The sequence below is a fragment of the Chiroxiphia lanceolata genome, chromosome 16 (assembly GCF_009829145.1).
Source record: "Chiroxiphia lanceolata isolate bChiLan1 chromosome 16, bChiLan1.pri, whole genome shotgun sequence".
In the NCBI taxonomy this organism is placed as follows: domain Eukaryota; kingdom Metazoa; phylum Chordata; class Aves; order Passeriformes; family Pipridae; genus Chiroxiphia; species Chiroxiphia lanceolata.
The window spans coordinates 12,973,142-12,984,458 of NC_045652.1; positions in this window are offsets into that span (position 1 = coordinate 12,973,142).

The following is an 11,317-nucleotide window of genomic DNA, read 5'->3' on the forward strand; positions in this document are numbered from 1 at the left end:
CTTTGTTTTGCTGAATTCAGTTGTGCTTAAGAGCAGAAAGCACACACCTTCATTGGTTCCCAGTTGTTCCAGAGGGGGGGTTGCCAACAGATTTTGGCTTTGTGGGGCGGTTGGGTGGCACCTTGCAGTGGGGAATTGCTCTGATGCTGTGGGTTTTCCAGCAGGCACAGTACCTAGGCCTCTGTTTCTTGGGTTTATTCCAGATTGAGCAGCTGTCTGGGAGATGTTCTGTGTCAACACTTTCTGGTCCCATTTCCAGAGGTAACAAACCTGCACCGTTCACTTGTAGCCAGGGGAAATAAAGCCGTGCCCTTCTGGGCCTCAGTTTACCTGCACTTGTAATTTTTTAAAAATTATTTACAGTTAGGCAATAGTGAACTTCGATGTGTATCCATCCTATACCATGCTTTGATTCAGGTCCCAGCAAGGTCACAGAGTGAGTAAATAGGTTGCCTTTTGGAGGACCCTAAAGTAGAAGTGCTTCAGGAGCTCATCTATCATGCTGACAGCTGGAAGCAAGTCCTCTACTCCCCCTAAAAAACATGCAGGATTACTATAGGGCCCCGTGCATCAACTCCTTTGCTCTGTGTATCCCCCTCCTATAGCACAGCGCTGCTGCCTAGTGCAAACACGCTTCAGCTCAGCACCAGCTCCTTCTGGAAGGACAGTCCACTGTCAAGTGGCATCACTCAAATCTGGCCTCACTCTCTCGTGTTTCAATTATTTAGGCTCCTTTCAAGCAAGAGCACCCATTTGCACTTAACATGGTGCTCCCTCACTGAAGTGCTGTTGCTGCCGGGCTCTACATGTGCTCGAGTGCTTCGCTCGCGCTCCGTCCTCCCCCCGCCGCAAGCAGGAGGTCCCAGGGCCAGTCCCAGGTAGAGCAGTTGTGCCTGTCCCAATTTGCAAGACACTTGGAGCTTTCCTGACCCTGACCCAGGCTTGCATAGAGGTTGTCTGTATAATTGCTGCCAGCGCTGTACTGGACCCGCTGCTGAAGAGGCACAGGAGGCCCCCAGACGCCCGTATTGAGTGCTCGATTCGGTTAAAATCGATGGAATAATCAGCCCACGGAGTCTGCCCAAAGGTCAGGGAGCAGTGATTTTTTCCTGCAGCAACTTTGGTCCCCGGCTCTTGTTTTAGCGTGAAGATTGCAAGACAAAGCACTTCAGCAGGTAGGTTATCAAAGGGTTGTGACTGCTGGTATTTAGCTGACAGGCTAGTGTAACAAATGCATAACAAGGTCCCCTAAAATAGAGAGCTAAGTTCTTTGCAGTGCTTTTTTGTTAAAACAAGCAGATGATGGACATGGCGCAGGGTCAACCGGCATCCTGCAAGGCAAAATGCAGGAGAGCCTTGAAGAGGAGCCAACCAGTGTGGAGGAGGAGGATGTCAGGAGAACGAGGTGCCAGGCCATGGGACGGGACCAGGTGGGGATAACCCCTTTTTCTCGCCCTATTCCATCCCACAGCCCTAAATTTCATCCTCCCCAGCCTTTCCCCATCTGTCTCGTAGAGGCACCTCAGTGTCTCCTCAGTTCCATGTGTGCCAGCAGCAGCCATGGGCAGAGCCAAAGGACACAGCAGCAGGGGGACCCGTCTTTACCCCTCTCATCACTCCAGCACATGCACAGGAGCAGCTGGACACACGATACACTGTGGACTGAATTTGCAGAAGCACTTTGATCTTCCATTTTTAAGCTCAGTGATTCAATCCCCCACAGAGCAAAGGTAAATGGCTGCGATGCTGCTTCGGCGGACTCGAGATTTGGAGTCAAACAGCAGTCATTTAACCACACTTTTAAAGCTCCTATCATTTGAATGTCATATGTCAAACTGATGCTACTTCCACTGAAGGCAAATAGCTGTTTATTCCCCTCTCAGCTGGCCAGCAGCCTGACATTCATTACCGAAGCCTTGCAGCTGCCAGGGATTGAAGCTACCTGTAGGAGTGCGTCTATCAAAGCCTTCCACCTCATAAGGGTTTTTCCTTCTAATACCACCCATACATTTTGGCTCAGGCTCCTTTTACAGCTCCTGTAGGTCTGCAGTTGTTTTTCTCTGTGTCTGAACAAGGTCAGGCATTGGTTTTGCCTGTTCCCTCCAAAATTATGTTGCTAGCCCATTTTTCATGGCTTCTCCTGGGTTCAGGCTCGCTGTCACTGTGCACCAGCCCCTGAGTGTGTTCCTCTGCTTGATCTTACGGCTGTGGACAGCAACCAGCACACAGGACTGTGGCACTGGTGGCCCAGCTGTGGCATCTTGATGCAGCTTCAGCTCTCCTTGAGGCCAACACTGCAAATTCTGTTCCTGGGACGTAAGTTCATGCGTGAAATACCTGATATTTTGTAGTTTATTAGGCGCTAAAATGTTCAATTGGCTGCAGAGGAGTTTACAGAATTTAAAAAAAAAAAAAAGGCAACAGAGATGATCAGATTAGTTTGCACTTAGACGTTGCCCTGAACATCACAGAGCAATTTACACCTGTATGAGGAGTCTGCAGAGTTCTATTGAATCAGACCTGGAGCATTTTACAGCCACTTTGCGCAGACATAAATGATAGCATAAGGTGCAAAGGAAACAGCCAGCCCGACAATTACAGAGCGTCTTCACACGCCTTATTAATCCTCATTACAGCCCTCTGTGCTGAGACGCGGCACCTTCCCTTCCCGGACGAAGGCCAGGGAGGCTGAGAAGCCAATTTAACCACCTGCCAAACCTGCAGTGTCTGACTGCTGCTATCGACATGCCCTTGGTCCTGGGGAGCTGGATGCTCCTTGCCAGCGCCTGAGATGCATCTTGCTAAATTACAGTGAGGGAGATCTCGGCTGCCTCCTGTCCTACCAGGCTTCTGAGCAGCATGAGATGTTATGCTCAGCTATATATATATATATATATATATATATATATATATATATATATATATATATATGTCTTTTTGTCCACTTTTTCTCTTTTAGCTTACCTCTGTAGGTATCTCAGGAAAATGGGATGGTGTTCATCTAAAAGACCATGAACCCTCTTCCTTGCCTGTGCTCACACACCCATGAAACAGGTCTGTGTGTGCATGCGGGACCATGAGCCGCAGGACACGAGGAAATGGGGGAAAAAGAAGGATTATTCAGGTGCTCTTGGAGCAAGAGGCTGGAAGCACTGCCAGCATTTGTCTGAGCCGTGCCTGTGCACTCAGGTTAACGACCCAAAATACAGCTGCCAGCACCGTGCTGTATCTACAGGAACATTTCACGAGTGGTGTGATTGTTCGCTGTAGCTCTCACATTTATGGCTGATACTGAAACTCCTTTAAGGAGAGCAGCTATCCACGTGTTTCTCAGCACTCCCAGAGCTCTCACCCCCTTCCTCACTCAGAGCCCTCTGGTTAAAAGCCAGTGGACCTGAAGTTTTCCCACTAAAGATGACAAGAAAGACCTGGAAACTGTTGAGGTAGGCAGGCAGGAGACAGCCTGAATAGTTAGACTGGTTGTACACAGTCACGAGATTAGCTGTCTAATGTCCTTTCTGAGAATCTTATTAATGTTATCTCATTATTTCATAATAGATATAACCCATGTGCTAGTGCTGGCAGGCTGTAATTGGGCCTTGCCAGGGAATTACTCATATTTTTCATTCTTGAAGGAATGAAGAGCGTATTCGGTTATGCTAACGACCTCATTTGTGTGGATTCCATTCACTTGATATGTCTCTCTCATGAAGGATTACAGCCAGAGCGATGATTTCTCACTCAAAGTAAACGCTGAGGTGTCTCACAGCAGATGCTCTCCCCTCCAGATGCTGAACGGGTGCTTCTCCGTGTTTGCCTCTCCTTTGGCAGCTGCAATCTCGCCCAGAGGTGGGTTTTTTTTATCTTTCAAGAACATGTTTTGCTGATGGTGATGCACATCTTTCCCTCTCGGTGTCTCGGGGTGCTGCAGGAGACGTGGAGCTCTTTGAAATGGAGCAGTGTTATCTATTGCTGCTTTATAAATCCTTTCTACCTATTTAGTACACCTTCTTTGGGCCCTGGGCTGTAGTGTCTACCCAAGTTCTTAGCTGAGGGACTTTTTAACTCTCCACAGGGCATAAATGATAGTTTCAGCTACGGAGAACCCTCCTCCCCATACTGACAATTACTCTCCTTTGTGTGCGTATCAAAGCACAGGCAACATACCCTTGTCAATAAACCCCTTTCTAATTCTTTTTTATCCTCCCCAGGGGAGTCCTTAGAGCCCCATGGAACCTCGAGCAGCCCTTTTAATTCCTCACACTTTGGTCCTGGCCCCTGCTTGGGGCCTGTTGTTGCAGCAGCCGCGCCGGCTGTGAAAAAAGCTGTTCCCTAACGGGGCAGAGCCGTGGCTGCTGAATGACACAAAGCTTTACCTGCCCACGGGGACCCTGCTGCTGCTTCTGCAGCGTTATCAAAAATGTTCCCGTGCATTTGTTTGTAAAATGCCTTCATCCAGCCAGGAGAAACGTCCCTTGAAGTCAACTAACAAAATAAATAAATAACAGTCAAAGACAATACGAGGGGGAAAAAAAAAAAGTTTCTAGAGGGAAATAAGTGATGGATTGAAAGAGATTCAAGGCGGTTGTGTCATACAGCTCTGTGCGCGATGTGACAGGAGAGCCCTCGCTGCACTGCTTCCTGTCTTCTGCTTTAAATGAAGTCCTGAAAATGCTGATTTAAAAGGGCTGAAGAAACAAAATAAAATAGTCTGATGTACACTACAGAGGTTTTTTTAGGCCTTCTGAACTTTTTTCGTTATATATCTGCTGGTGGCTGTGTCAAAATAAAGCTCCTCAACCAATAAATGCTGGAGCTACTGAAAGTTTTTTAGTGTTCATGAACAGATCCGAGCAAAGGGAAGAATCATTTCACTTTTCTCATATAATAATATCAAACAACAGGAAACTTGACCTGGAATTTGTCTTTGCTTTCCAAAGGCATCCCTCAGCGGCCTGTGGAGAACAGAGGAAAATGCTGATTAATACCACTGTTAATGAAAATAAACACAGGCTAAAATTCCAAGCACCGTGATTGCTTCTCAAAGCATCCAAGGATAGCAACAGATGCAATAAAGCAGAAATCTACTTTGACTGCCAAAGGATAATGTTCCCTACTTTGGACACAAGCCTGTTGGGGGGGGGTACACCACCCTTAGCAGAGCAGCCTGTGACCTTGAAGATTTCTTATGTTTGAAAAACCATCTCAAACCTGAGTGGTCTCAAGGGCAGCTTCCCAGCTCCTGACCTGCATGGCACCTGGATACTCTTCATGTTCAATGGAAATGTCCATTGGCTTTTCCCATCTGCCTATTTATCTCATCGATTTGACCAAAGGAATTATGGGATTGAAAGAAAATTAATAGTTCCCTGCCCAGCCAGCTCCTTGTTTTGATTCATTCCATTCTTGTCACTTTGAGCGAACTAAATAATTAATTGTGTTACCAAAAATAATTAGGGCTAATATCACAGAGATCACACTACCCAGTTCTAGCAATAATGTTGGTAAGAACATCTAAATAACCTGATCTGTAATTATAGTCTGGCTGTTCAGCGATGTACAGGTTTGGGGCTTTCGCTCCAAATTTTGGCCAGCCACATTGATTAAACGAGAACTTTTTATAGCTGGTGTTCAAATTATCAAATGCTTGCCTAAAGCAATCCCATTGATCAAGTGTATCATTTGTAATACAAATGTTTTTATTAGGAGCCTTTGTTCAAGATAAATGAAGGATCAAATTAACTGGAGATTGGATTGAGTAGAAAATGCTGCAGCTGGATAATTTCAAGCACCGAGGCTGAACATTTCTTTCAGATGATGAGAAGTCATCAACTAAGTCTTAATATAAAACACACACACAGAGGCACCACTGTATTGATTCCTCTCATTGCTATGGCACATTTTATCAAAATACATTTGGATTTTGTAAAATAGGCTACAAACTCCTCAGCTCACTGTGACCAAAGCAGGCTGAGGTTTTAGTTTGGCCAAAATTAGAGATGCTGTTGAAATACCAACATGCACCAAAATCCTCTTCCCACTTCCTCATTTTTTATGCCTGTTCTGCTGCCTCTGTTACCATCCAACAAAACTCCTTCTGCAGCTCTACTCTTAACTCACACATCTCCTTTAATCCAGAACAGAGTAATCATTTTCCTCTTTTTAGGAAGGAAAACCACTAGAAGTGAGTCAGCACGAATATTAAACTATTCCAGCATTTGTGGTAGCACAGCAGGGCCTGGATGGGATTGAGAGTTTGTCAATAACCAGCCAGTGGAAAATGACCATGTGAGTGAAATGCTGTTAGTTCATATATATATATGCATTTTAATACAGCCCAAATTAGGAAAGCTATTTGGGATTACATGTTTTTGGCTGTCATGTAAAGCTGTAGATGTTAAGTGGTTGCTTTCTGAAATAATTCTCCCTTCTCTACATCCCGCTCCCAGAGCGATGTGTAAAGTGTTTGCTGATACAGGAATTACAGATGTTGGAGGAGCTGCTATAAACCCTCCCAAGATTTACATCTCCTCCTAGAGGTTTCTCCGCAGGCTGACTTCACAGGGAGAGGTTTTACAGGCATTCAGGATCCTTTTGAATGTGTCTCCAGAGGAATTTGTAATAATCGGAGGAAATCCCTTGAAGTCCATCAGATAAAATACACAGAGTTAGGAAGGGAGCACAGAGGTCAGTTAGTCCCTATGGACAAACTATTTTTGGCTTATTCAGGGACACAAAGCCAAGTTTCCAACTCATGCTGAGCACTGGATTCATGAGCACCTCCAGATGCCTGCAGCCTCAGCCCAGTTTTGCCTGGCTTATATGATGAAAATACATGTAATTCTCCTAAAACTGCTGGGTTTCTTCTGAATTTCAGGTAGAGAGGGAAATTCAGCTCTTATACCTGGACCTGACCGCTCCTAATGCCCATTCCCAGTGCTCCTTTGATGTGGCAGCACAGCTTTTAGGGAGAATTATTACTTTATTCATTGCTTCAGTGAAAGAAGTAATGGGCCCAGGTGGAATTACAGGTGGCAATAAAAAACAAGAGACTTGTTTTTCTCCAGTATCATTTGTGGCCACTTCAACTATAAGTATATATATATATATTTATATAACAATGCAAGTGCTATATGTATGTAACATATATATGACGGCTATGCAAAGAATTAACATCTATGTAGAGTAGTTATGTTACATCTATATAGATTAGTTATGTTACATCTACAGTTTGGAGCTGCAGGCTCTGGGGTTTTTTTCAGGCCTTGTATTTTGCTTTTATGCTGTGGCAATAATAGCTTTTTGGCTATTATTTTGGCTGTGGCCAATAACAGCTTATTGCCCACGTCGTAAGATTTAAAACCTGTGACCGTTGCATTTGCTGAAGAAGACTTAAACTTCCCTTTGGAAAACTGCAGGGTATGTGCAAGGTGTATTTTCTCCAGAAGAGCTACAGCCCTTGTAATAAAAACAAGCAAACAATCAAGTTTATGACTTATCTTTAAAGAGATGGGGAGTGAGAGGAAATTAACCCCTCTGTGCTGGAGCCAAGGCTGCAGCACAAGGACATCGCTGCCGTCTGCCCAGGAAAGTGAGGGGTGAAAGCAACGGCAGGTGTTGATAACGTGTAACTTGGTACAAGTCAAGCAACTTCATTTCTGGGGAACCCAGTGACTGAAAGCAGCACTAATGCTGATTAATCCCTCTCCCTCTTTTCTGTCTCCTAATTTTTCGCCACTCTGAGCTCTTTCTTCCTTCCAGCTGATTTCTGCTGTGTGTGTTTGTCAAGGCACCTCGTGCTCCATGCACAGAATAATACATGTAAAATCCTGCCTTTCCTGGCCTGTATTACAGTTTATATCACTGTGCTTATCTCTGCTAATTCTAAAACAACCTCAGTAATTAATTTAATTACTATTTTAGTAATTTACCAGAAGAAAATCTAGATTTGTCAGCAGGCTTTTGGGGTTGTTTTTGTTTCAGGTGAGATTTTGCAGCATTGCATCCCTGTTTGGTTCCCAGGGCCGGTCCCAGAGAACAGGATCTGATGGGATACCTGCCATCTCCCATTTTGTTTCTCAGTCTGGTCTCAGGTTCAAGGGAAGTCCCATAAACTCAAAGAGAAGGTAAGTTCATGCTCCTTATAATTGTCTCCATTTCAGGAAAGGTGACCCAAATTGATTTCATCAGGAATTACGAGTTTGTCTTAGTAGATAATGTGATTTCAGGGGAGAAAAGCATGCTTTGGGCTTAGAAATGACTCATGTTTATCCACACAAACATTACAACAGCTCTTTGACTCTTTTCTGTGTTGGGAAATCCCAGTTAAACATATCCTGCCTCTGTCTCCAGCATCTCCTGGAAAAGCCATGGAAGTGAGTCATGGGTTGCTTCATCCACCAAGACCGTTAGTGACTGCTGCTGTTGCAAACAGAGATTTCCCCATCTGGGGCAGCAGCTGGGCTGCTGTGTGTGGGTAGAACTGCCTGTGAAAGCAGAGGATGTCTGGGAGACAGGCTGATACAACACAGTCTCAGGCAGGAATGCAGCTGAGGATGGAGTTTGGCAGGGAAAGCTGAAAAGGAGAAAGTGTGCAGAAATTGCAGGAACTGATTTTTATCATGTTGTTTTCAAAAGGAGGGTGATATTTCTGGGGAAAGTGCCAGGATTTTCAGTACCTGGTTTTCTTTTCTGAGTGTTAGACAGGGCTGCCCAATGGGCACAGTGGTGAGGTTTAATTGACTGGTTTTGAGAAAAAGTGTTCCCAGTTGCCAAAGAGGTCAGGCTGGATATGCTGGATAACAGCAGGCACTGCTCATCATCTGTGTTCACATGCAATAAGAATAATAATAGGAGAGCTAACAGCAGTTCTCCTTGGGATGGAACAATAAAAAAATATGTGTTTTGGGACAAAAGGGTTCTGACTTCTGCCTGAGGTTATGGACAAGAGCTCCACCTGGTCAAAGAAACACGGTAAAACCATGGTCAACTGGTGTGAAGGAGGGGGCTGGGAAGGGGGAAAGCCTTTAGTTGCCCAAAAGGTTGTAAACTCTTGCACAGAGGAGCAGCATCTCAGAGAACTGAAGTCCACCCAGGTTGTGTGGGAGGCAAAAGGACTTCACACTTGGTCCTTGCTGTCATGAGAAGCATCATCTCAGTGCTGCTGAGGGTGATTTTACATCTGACTTCAGCTGGAGCAGGCTCAGGGATTTCCTCACTAAGCACCCACTTCATCTGCTTTACTGAAAAAGTGTGCAAAGATTAAACATGACAAGGAATTTGTTTCCAAGACACTGATATTTTGGGTGGATTAGAAAGTGTAAGTACCTTCCTTTCCCTGGAGACTGAGGCAGGCTGTCTCCTCCTCCGTGCTGGCCAGTACCGAGGAGCCGAGGAGCAGAACAGAAAATGGTATCACAACCGTCATGGCTTTGGGGATTTATTCCTCTGCTTTCCCTACAGACACCTTCAGTTCAAACTCCAATCCAAAACAAGTTCATCAGGTGTCATCTTCAGGATATCCATCTGCACCCCGGCAGTGTGAGTGTGAGAAATGACTCGTCGGGCAAAAACTACAGCTGGTGTTTGCCTGTTCTGATCCATCTCCTGTCAGCACTCACACCCCTGTTGACAAACTGAATTTCACCTTGATTTCTTCTTCCAGATAACGCAGATTAACTGGGAGCTGTGTCATTTTTTTGTTTGCTTTGAAAGCCTGCAGAAGGAGTGATCTGACAGAGGATATACAGATGTTTGTCTGAGGAAATCCTGCCCACCTAGTCAGTGATTCAGCCCAGTGTGTTGCTGAGACATCAGAGGTACCAGTGACTCCTGTAAGACTTCGAGCACAGCAAATGTTAAAACACTTGTGTTATTATGCTGGTTTAATGCTATTTTCGTGTCTCCCCACCAGCATCTCCCCCACGCTTACTGTCTCCATCTTCTCGCATTCAGCACAACAAGGTTGGCTGAGATGTTTCTTGAAGTGACTCCAGGAGGTCCCTGAGCATCTCTGTGGCTTTGTGTGCAAGGCAAGGACAGTCAGCCCTCAGCTCAGGCAGGCAGGAGCAGAGCTGGTGGCTTCACATCCTGGAACAAACCCATTTGTATTGTGCTGTACTCAGTTGTATTGCTGTGTATGCATTCATCAGTGAGGAGAGATCATCCCCCCTCACTCTATCCAGAGAAAGAGATGTAGGGAATGGAGGCTGTGATGAGATAAATGGTTATTATGAGGTATAGACATTTTTAATTAGCTTCTGCAGACACTACCACACTGCTAATGAGCCCTTGCCAAGTTTCCTGTGATTCCTCTTTACTTTTTGTAACTCTTTTAATAGTAGCAATATAATCATTTTCTATAATAACCATGATAAAACCCAGATAATCCTTCTATAACTCCAGCATTAGCTTCGTCTAATTAAATCAGTTGGTGAAACATTCTCAGCCTAGGGATGGATAAATACAGCACAGCTCTGCTGCCTGATGAAAGGTATTCCCCATATCCTCCTTCCCCCCAAAACAGTACAAATCCAGTGCAAGACAGGAATAAGGTTAAAAAGGCAAATGGTTGTGTTTGGATCTCAAATTACCCCATTGTTGCCAAAGCAGAGGTCAGAATGATACTAAAGCAGTAAATTTGGTCCCAAGGGAAGAGCCTTAACTGTGTTAGGTGGGCTGGTGGGGAGGCAGACCCCAAAGCAGGGAGCAGTTCCCAGATGGGTGGGGGGGTGTGAGAAGGGATGAGAGAAAGAGACATCACAGGAGCCCTGCATTCATCTGTCCTTTGGAAGAAGGGGGAGTGTTTCTCAACGGTGCTGAGAAATGCAATTTAGGCAAATAGCTGGCAGCTCCTATGAAGAGTTTATCCAGCTTGTTTGTCTTCCACTGCTCTGCTCTGATTGATGTACCCCAGGTGGTGTCATACCTGCTTATTCTTTTCTTCTTTTTCTTTCAGTTTGGAGACAAGTTCTTCTATAATTACTCCTCTTTTAAGAATTTCACATGCAAAAGTACACACACATTGCACAGGAACAGCCTCTCTGCACTTGAGCTGGGTGAATAACTGCAGACCCACTGCCCTCCCTCCAGGATCCTGGGGATGGGGAAGTCTTTTGTGATGCTGCCTGTAGATGAGAACCTTGCTTCTTACTTTCCTGACTCATCTTTATGCCCACAGAGTTTATTGTCAAGTGAAAGAAACTTACCCTTGGGCAGAGAAAGGCAGCAGCCACCTCCAGCAGTGCCACAGGCTGATTCCTGCCAGGATTCCTGAGTGGAGCTGTTGGAGAGTGAAGCTGTCCCGGGCAGTCCTGCC